At 38.3% G+C, this 20,613-nt stretch overlaps 1 protein-coding gene across 1 annotated transcript in view; it reads left to right on the top strand.

Moving 5' to 3' along the window:
* Positions 1-20,613, top strand: part of LOC111237872 (exostosin-1-like) — a 265,691-nt gene that overhangs the window by 136,145 nt on the left and 108,933 nt on the right. The window lies entirely within an intron of this gene.

The raw sequence follows: 20,613 nt of genomic DNA, 5'->3' as shown, positions 1-20,613 counted from the left end.
TAGAGGGATAAGATTGATATTGTCTCTGGTGTGTCGTGTTGCACTTCTGATAACCTTTAATGGTTCAAAAATGATCAATAGTTTTTCACTGCTCACATTTCCATTTTTCTTTTTTATCATGTCTCCTCCATCATATGGCAGTTTCCCTTCTCTAACTTTCACCCATTAACAGCACATGAATAATACTTGAGTGTCAGTCACGGCTGTCGTTCCCTTAGGTTGAAGTCCTGGTGAAAAATGAAAAGGTGTCCCCGCTCAGCAGGTTCCTAATTGAGCTAAACATACGAGAGCAAACTGTGTAGGGTGAAACCTTTCTGCTCAGCTATAAATGGCACAAACCAATACGCCATATTGATTTTGTTTAATGGAGACATTTTCAACTAAAATCTCTCCACATAATCACACAAGGACCGAACCATATGTGTGATTAAACAGAAATGTAATTTTCACCTTGAGGTTCATCTGAACCTTCATGCGGCTTGACTCCTGGCAAATGTCTGAACTGTGTGACAGTGAGATATCAGAGGCATGTGATCGCCGATGCCGCGGAACCAGCATCTCAGGATGATCCTGACGCACCAACAGACAATCGGGAGCCACGAGCTGAGGGTTTGTGTTTGATCCGCATGTAAGCCTCTCTCTGCTGGCTCAGTCAAGTGGCACTGTAGCGCTAAAAATCTCCAATGGACGCAAATTCACAGCATCAGCTAAAATAGATGCACTCAACCATCTTCAGCTCTCTGCACTTCGTTTTATTCTTTCCTGGTTCATTTCTTCTGTCCAACTCCCATGATTTTTTTTTTTTTGTTGTTGTTTTATGAGAAATGTCTGCTTCATATGGACTGAATTTGGCTGTTGGACGGTTAATTGTGTTCACAGTGTTTCACAAGTTTGCAACGTGTTTAATATACACCAGTGCAGTTTAAAAAAAATAGATTTGGTAAAATCAACTGTTGGTTTAAGCTTCTGACACTTCATCTCCAAAGTCAGAAAATCTATAGAAGTGTGAATATAATATGCAGAAGTCAGCACAGTGGAACATTAGTCAGCATTTTTTCCTGAGAAAACAAACATCAAAACCACAGCTAAAATGGTAAAGAAATATTGTGCAATCGGGTACAGAAACAAATGAGTGTATTAAGTTTTAGTTGTGTAGACTAAACAGAAGGAAAGCAACGTTCAGCAATACCTTTTAAGGAGCTGCAAAACAGATGCTAATCGCCTGATGGTCTTGGAAGATGTTTTTGCTTAATTTTGCGCCAGTATTGCAGCTTGTCACAGTCAGAGCAGGTTATTTTGTCACTTATTGAAGGTGATGCAATGGTATAATGGGGAAAAGTGACATCAACACATATCATCTGCAGGTGAAGCACTTACTATCTGCTCTCTTCTCTACTCTTACTCTTCAGCACAGAGCTAATGACTAATCCGAGCAGTGGCCAGGCCTTGGCTACACTGAACCAGATGCACCAGAAAGCTCCAGTAACAGCCACAGGCGTGTCGAATGAGATGTTCCGAATAATCCACTGCTGCTACGTGTCACAAGCAGTTACAATTTAATGAAGTTGGAGAAGAAAAGCTTACTCTGGTACGAGTAATAAAAAAAAAACGCATAAGTAATGACCAAGGACATAAATAGTCTAAAATATATCTCAACATTTCATTTATCATGTAAAACAAAACGTCGTTTTCGAGCAAGTTCTTTTACACTGGTTTGAAAATCTAAGTCTACACAGATATTTGCCAATCTCCAGGAATGAAGAGTTGTTTCCTCTTATGCATTTTGGAGAATGCATGAGGAGAGTCAGATATTTGATCTGTCAGCCCTGGTCGTCGTTAGTTCTTTGAGGTCAGCTTGTATTTTATATTGTACATTATATCTGGGCAAATCAGGTTGTTAGGTCCGGCCTGATAACCATAACGTCTAGACTTGGAGATACCAGATGAGAGAGACATTATGCGCTCCTGAGTGGACTGGCTGCCAATTTCTCTGTCACCCAAAGAAAGTTTTTCAAAGTTATTGCTGTTATTATCCTGAACTATTCCAAAACAATGCAGGATTCAGCACACACACACACACACACACAAACACACAAACACACTCCAGAGCTCTCTTGCATTCAATACTGATGGAGTAGCCACTCTCAGCCTGCTCTCTGCTGGGTTTTAGGGGTCCTGATGCCACTCACCGGCTATTGAATAATAACCCTGAGAGACCCAGCTTTAGCCTAATCCCTACTTGAAAGCTATCCTTCCTCTAATTCAATCCCTCTTTAAACCCTCGCTGGAGACAGACGAGTGGCGCAAAACACACGCACACACATACACTCCTGGGTTAATGCAGCCAGACTTGAGTCACTCGTCCAACAACATACTGGAACCGGATAATAACGCAAGTGTCAAGGAAATCAGGATGCAGCATTTAAAACAGGGATTTTCCTGCTCACAGTGGCACTGATTTGAGGACGTATTAAGGTTTATAATGTGGAGTCGTACAGTTATTTTTACATGATACAACACAAGTTTGACTAAGTGGCTGCAGAGTCTTAGATGATGCCAATTAAAAGTGTTGGTTACAATATACAGTATGTGGACAAACTGCCTGTTAATCCTGATTGTTAGTGGACTGCACATAGTGTTTTGTGACACAAAAATGTGCCAGTGCGCATCATGGAGGTAGAAAAAAAAAGAATCACAATCTCAACTAAATCCTGTTTAATTGTGTAAGTGAATTGGAGTGGGGAGAAGTCTGAGGATCAGTGTTTCTGTTGTTGCCAAGATAATGAGGGAGCTCCATTTAGATACAAATGAAGCACATTTTCATTTTGTTTTGACCACTGGCATAGTTTCTTAGTCTGTATCTGTTTGGAAGCATTTATTTAAACGTGGTATTATGGAAATGTTCTATGATATACTGTATAGTGCTTAATACCAAGTCAAATTGTTTTTCCATTCAGCACCAAATCATAGAATTACTTATGTTTTTCTGTCGTATCTTGCTCATGACAGTATTTCATGATGTTCAGAGACAAACCTCTGACAAATTGTAATTTGCACCTCGTTACATCACACAATCACAAACTTCAGTGTGTCCCTACAGCACATGAGACAGTCCAGTGTCCTATATCCCTCTAATTCTTATTATTTAAGGTCCCATATTGTGTGCGTTTTTGATTATAAAGCAGGTCCAGGCTCTATATTAATACTGTGAAAGTATCAGAGCGCTCAGTCCACAGAGAAATGCACACAGCCTGTATTCCGTAACTTTATGATGTCACAATGAAACAGCAGCCCCGCCCACCTGGACCCACCATCCAACTTTGCAGGATTTTGGTTTCTCTGAGTGTTTACCTGAAATCTACGATATTTTTACTCAATCTCAATTAAGGATTCTTATTAGTGTTTTGTCCAGCTTTTAGTCTTCTTCTACTCATCGTTGTTTTTATCTTGCTGTTTTAAGTTTCCCATTTTACCCATTGTGTTTTTACACTTGGACTTAAAACCAACTATTATTATGGCAGTGTGTGTGGACTGCAAACTTGCTTACTCACAGTTAAGGGAGTACTCACTCCACCTCCTGGAGCTGCTTGACGGCTTTGTCTCCTTAGCTTCTGCCCAGGCAAAGCATATTTCTGCCGTAATTTCCCCATATGTGCTGCTGTAGATGTCCCTCCTTCCACGCGCTCGCCTTAACATCAACTTAATCTAGCCGGAGCATTTTAGTCTGAATTTGACCGTCTGTTCGGCTCAGTTCAGCACGGACTGACCATCACCATCACTGGTGGGTTTTACCAAGATACAGTGGTCACTCAGAAAACAGACCAACCTGGTCTAAGTAGAGCTCTAGAAATAAGTCAGAGAGAGAGGAGATGTAAAACTACACTGAGCTAGCTTTTGTTGCTTGAACCAAAAATATATCTTCTTATGGATATCAAAACTTTCAATAAAACATGTAAAATAGGGGACCTTGAATAATGTTCCTTTGTATCCTTTTTGTCTTTTAAAACAAGCCCTCATGTTTGTTTTGTTAATGGATTAATACACAGCTCTGTGTAGTTTGTGCAGCATTATGACCCATAGTTACGTTTGGTTGCCAGGCGACATCTAGTGGTCGTAGTAATTATGACAGGTGCAAAGGGAGAAGTGCGGTGACGTATAAAGAGAGACAAAGTCCACGTCAGGAGGAGGTTGGGATGGACGGATGGGCCAACAAAACACAGGTGTATGACACAGGAGAGCGGTGTTCGATTCACATATGAAAGTAGCTGTTTATATTGTAACCGTGACAATGGGCCATCAATGTCGAGGAAGTACTTATTTCAACCCAAATCACAATCTTTTCCAAAACCTAACCGAGTAGTTTTAGTGCCTACAGCTAACCAAGACATGATCGTTATTATAGTAACCATGGTGACAAAGGTACGCCACTGTCAGTCCTATATGGTTGTTCAGGTTGGAGGAGTTGTTGTGTTGTGTTGTCAGTGTGGGAGAAGCATATACAGTGTGAGCGTTGGTGTGCTGTGAATGTTTAGAGGCTTTCCTGTTGATATGGGTCCTACAGGTTATTCTGGTGTTGTAGAAGAGTTGCACCTCGTATTCTCTTTCTGGCTATGGTAAAGTGTCTATTGTTGGATTTACCGTAGCTGACATGTACACAAAAGAAGAAGACAAACCATCTACAAACTAGTATTTATGAAGAATGAACCTGGGCCATGACATCGTGTGGTGTACCTCCGTGAAAACACATATTTTATCTTTATGACTCAAGCTGAATGCATGGGGAGATCTCAAATGAGAATTTGAACAAGCTTTAATATTTTTTATCAACCACAATAGTCTATTAACCACAGTGGATTTTCATATAAAAACATTTTAGTTATAGGAAGGCAAGTGTAACTGGTTCAAAGAGGATGCTCCTCAAATAAATCCAAACAACACAAGCAACTCTTGCGAGAGTGAAATAAAAGAAGCAGGAATAATAAACAAGAGCCCACCCAAACAGACATATCAATGACATGGAAATGTTATTATATGGAAGTTAGTATAGTAGTATAGTAGTATATAGTGGGGTATATATATCTATGATAGATAGTTATATATATATATGGATAGGTATAGTAGTATGATGAGGTATGAGATTAAAGATGAGAGAGAGAGAGAGAGAGAGAGAGAGAGAGAGCATATATAGAGCATATGATGTGTCTGTGACTGTTTGCAGGCTTGATGGGCTGCCAGGCCAAAGGCAGCTACTTTGATCCAACAGAAACACATAAGACATTTTTGTTGCTTCATGTGAAAGTACGTTGCTCTCAAATGTTTCTTCTTTTTCTATTGTCACTTGCTACAATGTGGGACAGAGCGAGTAAACCTGGATATTTCTTTATTTCAAATGGGGTCATCCAAAACAACTTCCATGTGTTTTTCATCATACCTTTACTGTTGTCACTGAGAGAACAACAGGAACAAACGCAGGAGGGATCCTTCTGTTTTTAAAATGTTAAACATCCACATTGGAGAAGATACCAAAGACTGGAGAGTAACAAACCTCCTTCCTGAAATTTAACATATATTTTTCTGGGCCACCAGTTGAAACACAGACGTTTACAAAAATATATTTAAATGTTTCTTTTAAGTGAGTTTAATGTACAGAGCTGTGGTTATTTTGTTAATTTAAATACATGAAACATATCAAAGAAACTCATTTGTGGTCATTAATGTAACATCCGCACATGAGAACAACATACAGAAAACAAAAGTGGAAGTAGTCGCTTCAAATAGCAAAGTCAGGAACAACACAAGACGTGTTAAAAACTATTTAATAAGTTCATCATATCAGCAATTACCTTGAATCTTTCAGTCTTCTACTTCTATACTGTTCTACTGAGTTATAACAGAAATGAGGAAAATCAATAAGCATCAGGTATTTGTAAAAGATTTCTGGTTACCTTAATTGAGACTGTTTCTGTGCTGCTATTTCTAAACTTCCTGATTAAACAAAAAAAAAAGCGAAATAAGTCTAAAATGTTTAAAATGGAGGGAATCAATCGTGGGTCTCTGGAGAAGTGGGTTGACATCTGCATGCTTAAGGTACCAGTGAGAACAGCCAGTGGAGAGAGGGAGAGCTATTTATTATTGTTACGATGGTGAACCCGACAGTGTCAGCAACTTCTTGCGTCTTTAGTATCTATTTAGTGAATAGACATCAGTTCCTTCAAAAATACAAATGACACATTCAATCTGTCCTTCCTCCATTTCAGTTCAGCTTCTTTACATTTTCTCTTCAGGTCCCTGGTGTAGCCAGTCAGCTACGGTAAATCGTCCATAGACAACCTTTACATAGCCAGAAAGCAGAATACAGGTGCCAACTCTTCTACAACCAACATACACGTAGGACCAATCAACACGAGACCCTAAAATCAACACACCCATACCTCACACATACTTTCCCACACTGACAACACAAACAAACAACTCCTCCAACCTGAACAACCAATATAGACTGACACGTGGCGTACCTTTTCACCATGCGTTACCTATCATAACCGATCAGTCTTGGGTTACTGTAGCACTAAAACTACTCCGGTTAAGTTTGGAAAAGATTGTGATTTGGTGAAATAAGTACTTCCTCGGACATTGATGGACACATTGTCACGATTACCAATATATAACAGCTACTTTCAATGTGAATTCGAACACGCTCTTTCCTCTGTCATAGCACCTGTGTTTCTGTTGGCCCATCCGTCCCATCCCAACCTCCTCCTGACGTGACTTTGTCTTCTTATACGTTCACCGCACTTCTCCTTTGCACCTTTCATAATTACCTACGACCACTAAGTCGCCTGGCAACAAACGTACAGGATAATTGACAACTAACAGAGCTGTGTATCTAGTATTAAAAAAAACAAACATGAGGGCTTGTTTTAAAAGACAAAAAGGCATTACACAAAGGAAATTATTCAACGGTCCCGCTATTTTACATGTTTTATTGAAAGTTTTGATATGCCATAAGAAGATAATATTTTTGGTTCAAGCACAAAAGCTACTCAGTGTAGTTTTAACATCTCCCTCCTCTCTGACATTATTTCTAGAGCTCTACTTAGGACCAGGTTGGTTCGTTTTCTGAGTGACCACTGTATCTTGGTTAAAACCCACCAGTGATGGTGAGGTTCAGTTCCGGCTGAACTGAGACCGAACAGACGGTCAAATTCAGACTAACATGCTCGGCTAGATAAGTTGATGTTAAGGCCGAGGCGTGAAGAGGGAATCTACAGCAGCACATATGGGGAAATTACTGGCAAAAATTTGCCTTTGCCTGGCAGAACGCTAAAGGAAGACAAAGCCGTCAAGCAGCTCCAGACGGTGGAGTGAGTACTCCCTTAATGTGAGTAAGCAAGGTTTGGCAGTCCACACACACCATGCCATAATAATAGTTGGTTTTAACGTCCAAGTGTAAAAACACAATGGGTAAAATTGGAATACCTTCATGATTACACAGACAGCAAGATAAACTGCCAAACTACATGATGCTAGAAGAAGGACTAAAAGGGCTGGATCAAAACACTAATAAGAATCCTTAATTGGATTGAGTAAAATTATCGTAGATTTCAGAGTAAACACTCAGAGAAACAACAAAGTCCGTGCAAGTTGATGGTGGTCCAGCGTGGCGGCGGCTGCTGTTTCATTGTGACATTCATAAAGTTACCGGAATACAGGCTGCTAGTCGCAGTTTCTCTTGGACTGAGCGCTCTATACTTTCCACAGTATTCTACATATAGAGCCTGGACCTGCTTTATAATCAAAAAGACAGCAAATACACATATATGGACCTTTAAAGAATAAGAATTAGAGGGATATAGGGACACCTTGGACTGTCTCATTGTGTGTAGGACACACTGAAGTTGTGTTGTTGTGTGATGTAACGAGGTGCAAAAATTACAATTTGTCAGAGGTTTGCTCTCTGACATCCATCAAAGTACTGTCATGAGCAAGATACGACAGAAAACATAATAAATTCTATTGATTTGGTGCTGATTGGAGAAAACAATTTGACCTTGGTATTAAGCACTATTACAGTATATCATAGAACATTTCCAATAATAACCAACTTTAAATAAATGCTTCCAAAACAGATACAACTAAGAAAACTATGCCAGTGGTCAAAACCAAAATGAAAATGTGTCTTCTTTGTATCTAAACGGAGCTCCTCATGTATCTTCGGCCAACAACAGAAACACTGATCCTCAGACTTCATCCCCACTCCAATTCACTACCACAATTAAACAGGATCGTTAGTTGAGATATTGTGCATTCTTTTTTTTTTCAACTAACCTCCATGATTGCGCACTGCACTTTCTGACTGTCACAAAACACTATGTGCAGTCCATAAACAATCAGGATTAACAGGCAGTTATGGTCCACAACTGTATATTGTAAACCAACCTTTTAATTGGGCATCATCTAGATCTGCAGCCACTTAGTCAAACTCTGTGTTGTATCATGTAAAAGATAACTGTACGGACTCCACATTATAAACCTTATACGTCCTCAAATCGTTGCCACTGTGAGAAACAGGAAAATCCCTGTTTTTAAATGTGCATCCTGATTTCCTTGACACTTGCGTTATTTATCCGGTTCCCCAAAGTCATGTTGTTGGACGAGTGACTCAAGTTCGGCTGCATTAACCCAGGAGTGTATCGTGCTTGCTGTGTTTAGCGACCAACTCGTCTGTCTCCACGCGAGGCTTTAAAAAAGGGATTGAATTAGAGCAGGAATGATAGCTTTCAACGTAAGGGATTAGGCTAAAGCTGGGTCTCTCAGGGTTATTATTCAAATAGCGGTGGACGTGGCATCAGCGGTTACCCCAAACCCAGCAGAGAGCAGGCTGGAGAGTGGCTACCTCCATCAGTTATTGACATTGGCAAGAGATCTCTGGAGTGTTTTGTGTTTGTGGAGGTGTTTTGTGTGTGTGTGTGTGTGTGTGCTGAGGGTGCTCCTGCATTGTTTTGGAATAGTTCAGGAATAATAACAGCAATAACTTTTGAAAAACTTTCTTTGGGTACAGAGAAAATTGCAGCCAGTTCCACTCAGGAGGCATAATTGCTCTCTCATCTGGTATCTCCAAGTCTAGACGTTATGGTTATCAGCCGGAGCCTAACAACCTGATTTGCCAGATATAATGCTACAATCATAAAATACAAGCTGACCTCAAAGGAACTAACGACGACCAGGCGCTGACAGATCAAAATATCATGACTCTCCTATGCCTTCCAAAATGCATAAGAGAAACAACTCTTCATTCCTGAGATTGGCAAAATATCTGTGTAGACTTAGATTTTCAAAACCAGTGTAAAAGACACTTGCTCGGAAAACGACGTTCTTTTGTTTTACATTTGATAAATGAAATGTTGGCAGATATATTTGACGTATTTATGTCCTTGTGCATTTACTTATGCGTTTTTTTTATTATTACTCTACCAGAGTAGCTTTCTATCTCCAACTTCATTAAATTTAACTGCTTGTGACACGTAGCCAGCAGTGGATTATTCGGAACATCTCATCGACACAGCCTGTGGACTTACTGGAGCTTTCTGTGCATCTGGTTCAGTGTAGCCACAGGCCTGGCCACTGCTCGGATTCAGTTCATTAGCTCTGTGCAAGAGTAAAGAGTAGAAAGAGAGCACGATAGTAAGGCCTTCATCCTGCAGGATGATATGTGTATTTGATGCTCACTTTTCACCCATCTATACCATTGCATCACCTTCAATAAGTGGAACAAAATAACCTAGCTTCTGGGACTGTGAACAAGCTGCAATACTGGCGCAAAATTTAAGCAAAAACAGTTTCCAAGACATCAGGCGATTAGCATCTGTTTTGCAGCTCCTTAAAAGGTTATTGCTTGAACGTTGCTTTCCTTCTGTTTAGTCTTACACTACTAAAACTTAATACCAACTCATTTGTTCTGTACCCGATTTGCACAATATTTCTTTACCATTTAGCTGTTGGTTTTGATGTTTGTTTGTTCTCAGGAAAAAAATGCTGCTATTATGTTCCACTGTGCTGACTTCTGGCATATTATATTCAGAACTTCTATAGATGTTTTCTGACTTTGGAGATGAACATGTGTCGAAAGCTTAACACCAACAGTTGATTTTAACCAAATCTATTTTTTTAAACTGCACTGGTGTATATTAAACACGTTGCCAACTTGTGAACACTGTGAACAAATTAAACCGTCACACAGCCAAAATCAGTCCATATGAAGCAAGACATTTTCATAAAACAAAACCAAAAAAAAAAAAATCATCGGGAGTTGGGACAGAAGAAATGAACCAGGAAAGAATTAAAACGAAGTGCAGAAGGCTTGAAGATGGCTTGATGTCGCAATCTATTTTAGCCTGCATGCTGTGAATTGCTGTCCATTGGAGTTTTTAGCGCTACAGTGCCACTGACTGAGCCAGCAGAGAGAGGCTTACATGCGGACTCAAACACAAACCCTCAGCTCGTGGCTTCCCGATTGTCTTGTTGGTGCGTCAGGATCATCCTGAGATATGCTGTTCCGCCTGCAATCGGCGATCACATGCTCTTGATATCTCCACTGTCACACAGCTCAGACATTTTGCCAGGATCAAGCCGATGAAGGTTCACATGAACCTCAAGGTGAAAATACATTTTGTTTAATCACACATATGGCTTCGTCCTGTGTGTCGATTATGATGGAGAGATTTAGTTTGAAAATGTCTCCATTAAACAAAATCAATACGGCGTATTGGGTTTGCCCAATTTATCGCTGAGCCAGGAAAGGTCTTCATCCTTACACAGTTGCCTCGTATGTTTAGCTCAATTAGGAAACCTGCTGAGCGGGGGACACCTTTCATTCTTTCCACCAGGACTTCAACCTAAGCGGAACGACAGCCGTGACTGATCACTCAAGTATATATCATAGCTGTGAATTGGGTTGAAAAGTGGAAGGCGAAATTGCCAATGACTGGCGAGACATGGATAAAAAGAAAAATGAATGTGAGCAGTGAAAAACTATTGATCATTTTGACCTTAAGTTATCAGTGCAACACGAACACCAGAGACCAATATCAAATCTTTCCCTTATAATATTATGCCTGAGTTACAATGTTTAAGTGCTTGTTCAAACACATGTTGTAAACTACCTGAATAATACCTGATTCCACTGCTTCCACTGCACTGTGCATGTTTCTTTTGCATGTACATTTTTATTGTCCACATTCGGGCAGACCAGGCAGGAAGTTCATTTCGCCTAAACTTTTAACTGGGAGGCCTAATGCTAAAACTTAAAGTGCGCAAAGTGCATGTGATCATTTGATAACAGTATAAATATAATTAAGATTATCAGTTAAATGTTAAGGGCGTGTTATAAATTATGATTTGATAACATGGCAGCATTTCATGAAAGTGGTCTTTTACATTTGCTCTTTTTAACACCAAAAGTCACGTAGAGTCCACAAAGATTCCTCATTAATACTTGAACATCTTCTGCAGACATTGGACACCACTAGCACGCAATATCCGCCGCGGCGATATATAAAGCAGATGAACACAAGCTGCAGAAGATTCACAAGAAAAAACATCAGTTTTGTTCCGCCAACTGTATGCTTGATTTGACAAGTGGCGCCTCTCGGAAAGTGAGGACAAAAACACAGCAGCTGGTGAGCAGCAAAATGGCATGAAAACTTGACAAACCAACTGATTATCACTCAAACGTGTTGGGATTTTTTCTTTGCGAGCACTTTGGTTGGAAATTAAAGAACTCGTTTCTCAAATGGCAGATCTTTGAGTAAAAAAAGTCCCAAAAAATAAACTCAGTAACAACCATTTACTTTCTCTGTGCCTGACTTGAATTTTTTTCATATGTGGCCTTCCTTAAGTGGCCATGAAAGAGCGAAAAGAGCCATGTAGGAAGGATAAGAATAATAATCAACCTGTTAAACACTGATACCAGCAAGGGACTTCTGCATTGTCAGTTGCCCCGTTCCGATCATAGTTACCACAGGAAGCACACTGTGATCCCCCATGTCCCCTTCACCATCACACATTCACAGTCACATGCAACACCACTGTTAGTACAAAAAAAACAAAAAAAAAAACAGTAGTAGAAGTGCTCCAGACTATATATAGGAAAAATATAGAAATTATACACAATCAAAAATATTTCCCTGATTCTTCATCATATATATGGCAATAAACACGTCAAAAACTCTCCAACAGACACGGTTTGGTTTAACCTTGCAGTCAGTTTCAATGAAGCTAAACAGCTGTTTCTTCCTCTCTATAAAGGGCATGTACTGGAATCACAGGGGGCAATGTCTTGTGTAATAACCTATGATACGCGTCTGATTTCTAAAAAACACCATATTTCTACATGATCTTATTTTGTAACATTGTCTCATGACTGCTGGCTGCAGTTGTTTCCTAGATGCCCTTTGTTTTGATTGTGTTTTAGTGGATTGAATGTGGATGGTAGAAGAAAACACTGAGCTTTTATATTTTCGTCTGGTCAGAAAAGCACTTTACTGTCTTAAGTTATCAACATCCTTGGCACCCTTCTTCAACAACAATACTCAGTTTTCTAAATAAAACATTAGAAGTATATAATTAGAGGATCCCATTCTTCTTAGTCTGAACAAGGGTTTTGAATACCTAAACTCACAGATAACAACGGACCATTACCAGCGTTCTTTTTTGTTTTTATATATAAACCCTAATTGCATAAAAATCATGGGGATCGATTTGTCAGTAACGTTAAGATGTAAGTAGACATCAATTCTTAAATCAATCACTCCAAGTTCATACACCAGACACGCTTTTGGGTTGTCATGCAAAAACAACTTTACTTTTAGTAACCAATGCATTTTTGTGATCACGCCTGGATGAATGTCATGCATCAATCTAACGAATAAAGTTCTCTGGCACTGCAAGCGTGCTTGAGGTTGACCTCATTAGTCTTTCAGAGGACAAAGTGACATGTTCAAATTGCCATTTTTTATTTTTGTATTTATTATTTTTGTCATTTGATTTCGTCTATCATGATTAATTCATTATTGGGACTAATTCATTCACCCCCTTGAAACTACCCTTGAAACACTGAATGTGAGAAGCATGGAGGAAAGGCTTGAGATTAGAGTGATTATCTGCCCTTGTCCAGTAAATGGCCATCTAGCATTTAGCTCTTCCTGTAAAAACTAATAATATATTTCAACACTAAAAGATACGTGCTCGATTCGAACCAATGCCCTGTACATATAAAGAGAGGCATATCTGGCCAATTAGTTAGAGCCAGATATAACCCTATGAATCGTCAGTGCTCACTTTGTCTCTGCCCTTTTGTCTTTGACTCTGAATCATGGACAGTAAACTAAATGATTTCAACCTATCTTAAACAAAGACAAAAGCACTTGTGGGAAATGTGATTGATTTGGTTTGGGGTTTTTTTGTAGATGAAGTGTCTGTGGTCTTTTACTTGTTTGTCCATGGTTGTCCTCATGGCCTGAACCTGGGGAGTGTATTTTTTGGCGATCATGCTTTTCCATGGAAGCTGTTCACTGTAAAGTCATGATCAATGAAGATTTTTAAGTGCTTATAATTTCCATAACATGTGTAACTAATAGCAATAATCTTTGGCCAAATACAATGGGCATCATTTTACTTTAGAGACTGTACAATCTGTATGCTCAAGTAACAGAGCAATATGCTGATTCGTTATGAATGTTGATAAATATGAAGGATAGGTCTCGGTAATCTTCTCTAGTCTGATTTGTATGCCAATTGGTCAACAATGCCCTCTAAAAGACACAAAAAACAGCAATGCACTGATTCTGCTCGGCCAAGTATGATTGTAGGTTTCTATACCAATATTCGTTCTGTTCATAGAAGCTCTATTTCCACATAAAATGATTTAAGTAGCCTACATCGGTCAGCCCTACAGTTGCACCAGTAACATGTTACCTTCATCAAAATGAACATGGTTTATGTTTTGAGTTGAATCCCAAATTCACCATATTCCATGCTACACAAATATTGACTAGAAACACATAATCCACCAAATTGCCAACAAAGCCAACGTATTTACTCTTGATGTTTTTAGAAAAATTGTGTAGCTTTTTTTCGAAAAAGTCAAATTATTATTTCTCAACCAGTTGTTAAAGACTTATATCAATGACAGTAGAAACAACTGGGTTTGTCAAGGAAGTGGAAGAGAATGCATAGATAAATGATGGCATTATTTGATTTTCCATTCATCATTCCTTATCGATGTTAATTGTCGTAAAATAAGCTTGAGCCCTATGCTCTTTAAATAATTAATACCTACAGACCGTACCTGAAAAATGTTGAACATTACTTACAAGTATGCATAACATCATCACGTATATCATAAAGCACATATGCGTTAATACTGAACTCAAAAACGATGTTATGATAAAGTAAGTAATTGACGTAACGTAATGATAGTTTTGTGGTTAGTTTAAACTTTAACATAAACTGTTTTTCTTTTGTTTGTTTTACCTAGTTGATTCCATGGGGTAAGGACATGTGCTTCTACAATTATTAAAACATTTACGAATTTCATATTATTAATCGTCTTTATCTATTATTATCATTATTATTATTATTAACCGTTAATTTATTATGACAAACTCTTGTCCTGCTCTCCTTTCCTCCACCAGCCTACTCCGGGAGGGGACAAATTCAAAGATCAGTCTTGCGAAGAAGCTCGACAAGACGTATCAGGTCAATTACAACCCAGCACAGCCTCGTTTATCTGAAGAAAGCACTCTTCAAGTCTGAATGTATAATTTTGATGTAATATATTGACCTACTATTCAAAGACATTGGAATGAATGTTGCGAAAACTGAACATTAGCGTAATAAAATACTGCATTATCATATGTCAAAACATTTGTCCAATGTCTTATTTAAGAAATGCTATTGGACAGTGATGATGAGGAGTTTATTTTGTATAAAGTATAATCCTCACAATAATAGGTAAACTTTCATGTAACTGTAAACCTTGATAATTATTCCTCATTAATGCTTATCTTTAAATATTATCACAACTTGGTCAACCCCTATTTGGATTTATAAAACCCCAGTTTGTGATCCATATCTTAATAAATGCGTTTTCTATTCAACATACTATAATGCTGTAGTAATAAATATACTATACGCTTATTAATGATTTGTAAACAAACTGTTATCTTAATGTGGAACCATGAGTGCGAGGCTGGTGTGTAAACATATAGTGAATGACAATTATAGTAAAACACAGTCTGCCAAAAAAATATAATAATCATATAAAAAAATTATAATTGCTGACAAATGCTGAAACATAGATAAAACAACGTTGCATTGCTGATTTGTTGAAAATCAGTGAGAAAAAATTTTAACTTTTGAAAATTTTTTTTTTTCATTTTTTTTTTCAAACCCTTAAGACTAAAAAGTGGGAAAGGACCGCGAGTAGGTGGAACGGCTTCCAGTTCCCTGCTCAAGAATTAAATCAGCATTAAACAGTGCACTAAAATATGCATAGTCTGTTTGTCTGCATTTTACTTCCTATATTGCAAAATAAATTAACCAAAAGAATGACGAAATGAATTGCATCCAATTGCTATATAAAGAGAGTATATCTCTGAGTGGGTAGATACACATCTATCCACTTAGAAAATTCGACTGTCTTGACAAATCATTTTTTTGACTCTTGACTCAGTCATCAGGAAGGTAGTTGACTTAATACGTTTGTCTGAAGCATTGCATTGCCCAAAAACAAAAAAACAACTTTTACACTTTATCCAAAGAAAAATTGAATCGAGGGGCAACTGCGACTTTCGTCATCTCAAAAGGCTGTCTTCAGTTCTTCAGTTCACTTCTCAGAACTGAAGAAGCCTCTTAGGATGAAAGGTGACGAAAGGTAAATGTCTTCAATTATACTACAACTCCAAGTGCGGTTCCGCTCGATTCAACCCTTCTTGGATGACTCGATGACTTGGACCGAGGCTTTCAGAGCACCACTTGTTTTTTTAATTCAGTGGAACTGTGGCGCTATTGTAATTGTGGCCTCTGTGATGTACTTGGCTGACGTGGCGTGGTTTCAGGATGAGGGTTCATCGTCCTGTTCTTGGTGTTGTCACTGGTCTCCTCATGGCTTGAACTGGGGAAGTTTCATTCACCACATTATCAAAGGAATTTTTCACGGTAAAAATGTTTTTTTTTATATTTTCCAACAAAAGGCACAATTTTATATCAATGTATCAAACCGAGGCATTAAAACCATTACTGGTTTTTTAATGTTTGTATATAGTTTGGAGTCTATTAATTGCAACATTTTGACATGGGATCAAAACAATTGTCTACTACAAATGATTTGGATCAGTGTTCTTGCTATTTTCAATAGGGGTTGCATATTATGAGTATTATGAGTATATATTTCAATGCATTTTTGGTATTGCGCTGTATTGACAACATATTGAAATCTGCAGATTATTCTCGTTCTTTACCTAATCATTAGGACACTGATCATTTGAGAGTTTATGTTTTTTATTAAACAGGGTTTTGTTAAGAAAAGTAAATATTTATGTATCACTTTTGCGGTTTGCTAATTATTACCACTATGCACGTTATACTACGCACAAGCATGTGTATAATCTTATGTTATTGAAGCCTGAGGATCATTGAGTCAGGAGTTAATGTTAATTTTTTCCTCTCCTGTCTGTTTTTGTAGTTGGAAAATGATCCACAGGGGAGGACCTTTTACTATGCGTTATTCATTTCCACAAACCACTTCAGTTACTTACAGAAAATATTTCAAAGAAATAATGTGTGTGTGTGTTGTGTGTGTGTTGTGTGTGTGTGTGTGTGTGTTGATGGATGTGTGTGACATTATGTGCATATTGTCAATTCTCTCTCTTCTTCAATACCGCGATTCAACAGAGGAGGACACGAATGACAGAGCTAGAGGCGAGGACAGTTTGACCGAGATGTCGGCTGATGTTTGGTCTAGACCTCCGTATGACATTATAATGGTCACCTGGAAGTAGGTGGTCACTGGCTGAGAGCAATGTTTAAGAGTGAAGTAGAAATGCTTCTTGTCTCAAATGAAGCAAAAAAAGCAAAGAAATGTCTATATGGTCGCTATTCTGGGTTCGTTGGAAAAATAATGTGATGCATTCAATTGCAAATAAAATTGGCATTTTTAAAAATTCTCCCATTGTCGTTATTATGGCTGCTAATATTTATAGTCTTGACATTGTATCTAATATGCTATCTTTAATATAATCTAAATCTAATACTTTTAACTAATCACATTTACTTTTCATCCTTGTGGGTTTTAATATGATGTGCTATGCAAAACCACAACAAAATCTCCTGCATAGTCCTTAAATCTGCCAGGTTATAAAAAGAGCATCAGATCATCAAAAAAGCTTGACTTCAGCTTCCACAGTTCTGAGAGCTGCACGAATGCTGTGTGTTTATAACTGTGTGGCACATAATTAAAATTTTAACTTCAACCAGTCTTACCTTTACTAAGCATAAGAGGCAGCAGTTAGTAACTAAAATGAGCAAATTTCACTGAGTTATCATCTGATAGTGGCTATAAATTGTTTTTACCTAATCACCTTGAGTGTGTTAGATGACTAACAAAGAGGGTTAGGTGTAATGTGGAGCAGCTTTTTATAACTCCTTTGGCAAGGACAGCTTCCACAGAGCGATTGACGTCAGGTTAGTTAATGGTAAATATTTTGAAGATTACGCCATAGAAGTAAATTTCTAGATATTTTTCCTCTATACGCAGATTTTACATGTTTACGTCAGTTCAAAATTAGAATAGATCCTAATAAAACAAAAAGGAAGCTAGCTGAGCTTACTTCAGGCACATTTGCACAGGGCAGCAGCGATATTAGTGAAAATGCACTAAATAGTCATGAACAATAGAGGGCATATCAGATAATATATATAACAAAGAAAACCCAAAAGGGGTTAGGGCTAGGTGGGAGCATCGTGATTCCCTTCATATAAAAACAGATTTCACTGGCATTACAAGTTAGGCTATATTGGGACCACTTAAACTAGCAGTGCTTCTGTGGAGCCTGATGAGTGGCGTCTGCAGACTCCCATCTTTATGTTTCGTGTGTGGAAACAACTGTTATAACAATAATGAAAGGAGGCGTTGGTGTGTTGTTTCTTTTTTTTTCTCTTCTTTTTTTTTCTACAAAAGCATGCCCTTCTTCCTTCTCTTTCTGTCCAACCACTGCAGTTCCTCTTTTCACTGACCAACAGTAAAGACAAAGTAAATATTAATTACCATCATGATTGATGTTTCAATTAGAAAGAAGCAGTCAAAGGATACCAACCATTTCTAAACAATATTGAGGATGGTGTAAACCAGTTTAAAGAAAGAGTCTGAAACTATTTCCTCATTAAGACCTGGATACACCAAAGCATCGGGTATCCAATATCGCTTAACTCTTCCAGCCAGGAAGGATTGCAGAAAAGGTGAAGTGTCAAAGGAGAGTGCAGCACCAAATCATGAGACAAGACAGCGCGTGTGAGATTTGCCTGACTCACTACTGTCATGACAAGTTTTAGTCTGATCAAACGAAAAGGCGCTATTTTGTACACCTTGCCACACCCAGCCCAGGACCCATATCAGATACCTTTTTTTCACCAAGTCTGACGTGTGTGTCCAACTTTCATGAGTTTTCAAGCCGATGAGTAAGCAGATATTCTTCCGCCTGAAAAAGCCAACGCTATAATGCACAATGACTCAACGAATTCACCCCCTTGGCGTATAAAACCACACACAAAAACAGCTACTCACCTTCTTTATTTAAACACTGTACAGTAAGCAGCCGTAGGTACTTGGTGCTTGTTTTCTGCCATCCAGAAGACACATATGTAGGAGCAGAGACAATAATTTAAAGGAAAAGATCACTCTACAGGCAAGTGAGATTGCTCAAGTCTTAGTAAAACAACCCTGAAGACCAAAATAATTTTTTTTTTTTTTTTTTTTTTTTTTTTTTTTTTTTTAAATTCTGTCCTTTGGTGACACCCCGGACTTAATAGAAGTGCAATACCAAATCACTGTAGTACCCCTTAACGCATTCGCGAACTAATTGTCGTAAATGTGAACAATAATTGTTTTTATATAATTCCTCAAAGTAAAGTACAACCCCAATAACAGATATGTGTTATTGCAATTAGTTGTACAACATCTCAACAATACCCTACCACCAATATAGGAGACATCTATGCTGATGAATGTTTATACCGGCCTTACAAGTGTATTTTGTAATGAAGTTATAAAGAATAATCTTATATAGTGTATTCCCTCATAGTTGTATAGGATTAGATTATTTTGATTAATATCACATATATTATGTTAATGGATTCTCTTGTCTTTTGTCTGTTTATCTATCGCCAGGACGATTCCAGCCAGCTTGTGCTTCTAACGTCTAAGCAAATATTACAAATACTGACAATCCTCTTTCTGCCTCACCGCGACTTTGTCACCCAAGAAACAATGCTGCAGACATGAGAGCAGCCACAAACAGAAAGAACAGCCTGACCAACGCTTATTTAACTGAAAGCAATGCGCGACTTTTGACTCGATTTTTCCTGTTCTAACGATGGTTATGATTTAAAGAAAAAGTTCTGAAATAACTGAGGATGAAAATTATGGTCATCAACTGAGTTGTGACACCAAGCGGAAATCATGTGTCGCTTCTATTTGTATAAAAGTAGATGACATTTTGTGAGCATAGAGTAATGTTTTTTGAGGTGAAGGTTAATAACCAAAATGCTCCAGCAGAATTACTAAACACAAGAACGGTCCCTGCCTGTTAGATACCTTTTAGGTAAATTTGAAGGCGCAATCTGTTCCTCTGCACCTGCACCCATTCCAACCAATGTAGGAGTGCTTAGGAAAGCCGCAGTGCTGTCGGTGAGCACAAACTGAAGCATCATGTGAACATTAAGCAGATAAAGCCCTAGTGCCCCGGTGAGTTTCAACTCGGGTATTCAATGGAACCATTCTGACACAACTATATCTTGCTTTTTTAACCACATCTAACTTGAATAGTTTCTTCGAAAATTTAGGATATATAAATTAGCATTTTCCATAAATCATTATAATATATATATATATATATAATTATATAACTCTGTATGCGTGAAATAGATGAGTCTTATCTGGTTACAGCTAGCAGTCAGGATGACACCCAGCATGGAGAAGGAAAAAGGCCGACATACAAGGCAAACCTTAAACTGAGAACAAGAGACAATTATCTGCGTATCTATAGGTGTAATTTGACATTTACCTCTACGGTCAATACTCCACTATAGTGCCAAATGATTGTCGCATTACCTCTGAAATGAGCTTTGCAAAAGGGGATTTTCTATATAACAACAATAATTGTTAGACAAGCTCTCTAGCTTCTCTCTTCGAACAAATGAAGTATCTAGTCGATTAATAATTTACACCCACCATGCTTTCTGTACAGACAGCACACAAGCCACGCCCATCTTAGCGATAATCCCTGCGCGTAATCAATACCTCAATCGTTCCTCCCTAAGCAAGACCACTACCCCATT

Source organism: Seriola dumerili, unplaced genomic scaffold (genome assembly GCF_002260705.1).
Source record: "Seriola dumerili isolate Sdu_G_001 unplaced genomic scaffold, Sdu_1.0 BDQW01000025.1, whole genome shotgun sequence".
NCBI lineage: Eukaryota > Metazoa > Chordata > Actinopteri > Carangiformes > Carangidae > Seriola > Seriola dumerili.
Note: the sequence above shows the minus strand (reverse complement) of the source record. Positions and strands in the feature narration are given on the sequence as shown.